The sequence below is a fragment of the Mercenaria mercenaria genome, chromosome 14 (genome assembly GCF_021730395.1).
Source record: "Mercenaria mercenaria strain notata chromosome 14, MADL_Memer_1, whole genome shotgun sequence".
Classification (NCBI taxonomy): domain Eukaryota; kingdom Metazoa; phylum Mollusca; class Bivalvia; order Venerida; family Veneridae; genus Mercenaria; species Mercenaria mercenaria.
Genome location: NC_069374.1, coordinates 70,594,463 through 70,596,398, shown reverse-complemented (window position 1 = coordinate 70,596,398; position 1,936 = coordinate 70,594,463).

The following is a 1,936-nucleotide window of genomic DNA, read 5'->3' as shown; positions in this document are numbered from 1 at the left end:
TCTGATGGTCATTATGCTCTCTCGTGGGAGATGAAATGCTCTCGCTATGCTAAACCGGATGTAAACAGTAACGATCATAATGTCCAAACACCCAAACAAAGTTGGGATAGAACATTAAAAGAAACGTTTATTGAAAATATCGATTTAGATCAGCTATCTTTATTAAACGAACATCTCGATTCTGACCCAATCAATGAACAAACTATTGAGAAATTCATTGATGATTTCAAGAATTTATTCCGCGGTTCGTCAATTAAAACATTTCCGCAGAAAAATAGTAACGTGTCCCGGAAGCCATTGAATGATAAAAAAATCATGGGTCGGTCCAAAATGTGCTAAAGCTAGAAAATATTACCACGATGCCAAAAATTCTTACCGCCTAGACAATAATTTTAATAATAAGATACGACTTAGTGACGAGAGAAAAGAAGAAAGATTTTCTAATGCGAGCAAATTACGAAATTTAAGCGAAAATAGCCCTAAAATGTATTGAAAATTTCCGAATAATTAACACCGAAATCAAAACAAAGTCAGTCGCCAAGTATTGATGACTTTATCAAACATTTTAAAGAAATAAACTCAAACGTTTCGATGGACGGAGCCGAAAAACCTGATGATATTTTACATATTCCTGAAGAATCAAATTCGCTATTGAACTCAAGAGTAACTGAAGAAGAAATTTCGAAATGTATCAAAAGTCTGAAAAATGGTAAAGCATCTAGTCCAGTAGATAACATTATTAACGAATACATGAAATCTTCTAAGGACTTACTTATTCCTACATGCACCAAACTATTTAACCGCGTTTTTGACTCTGGAGTTATTCCAGACTCTTGGTTAGAAGGTATCATTATTCCCATCTTTAAAAAAAGGGGGACCCAAAACTTCCAAGTAATTACAGAACTATAGCAATACTGAGTTGCTTGTGAAAACTTTTTACTTCTGTTCTAAACCAAAGATTGACTAGTTACCTCGAAAATAATGACATTCTGAATGAAAACCAAGCGGGCTTCCGAAAAGGATACTCCACCTCTGACCATTTATTTACCCTACAATCAATTATACAAATTTTAAGAAATCAAAAGCAAAAGCTCTTCTGCGCCTTCGTAGATTTTTCTCAGGCTTTCGACAAAGTCTGGAAGGTCAGTTTGTAGAAAAATTACTTGGAAATTTTATAAATGGAAACATTTTCAAAGTTATACATAGTATTACTCCAGTATCAAGTCTTATATATCACATAATGACGTTTCTTCAGCTTTTCTCACCTCAGAAATCGGTGTTCGTCAAGGGGAGAATTTATCCCCTGCTCTCTTTTCCATCTATTTAAACGATCTGCAAACTTACTAGGAAGATAACAGTACTGTGGGAGTGATTTTTCACTTCGGCATAAGCTGCTAGTTCTACTCTACGCGGACGATACCGTCCTTCTTGCTAGTACTTCAACAGATTTACAAAACTGCCTCGACTCATTTAGTATGTATTGCAATACTTGGCGCTTAAATGTTAATGTAGCCAAAACGAAAATCGTCATCTTCGGGGCTCGTCAACTTCGAAATTTTAATTTCAAGCTAGGAGATAGAGAAATCGAAATTACAGAAAAATATCACTACTCGTGTCTAACCTTTTCCAGCAGCGGATCTTTCCTCAAAGCTAGAAAGCATGTTGTCGAACAGTCTAAGAAAGCGATGTTCATGCTACTATATAAATCTAATAACTCAGATCTGCCGATCGATCTCATTATTAAGCTGTTTGATCATACAGTGCTACCTATTTTAACCTATGGCTCAGAAATATTCGGACTAGAAAGCCTTGAAATCTTAGAAAAAGTTCGTAATGATTTTCTACGTAAATTTAACAAAGCGCGGATTTCAACGCCTTTGTATATGCTTTTCGGTGAGTTAGGCCAATAGGCCTACCCAATATCTATTGTCGTAAA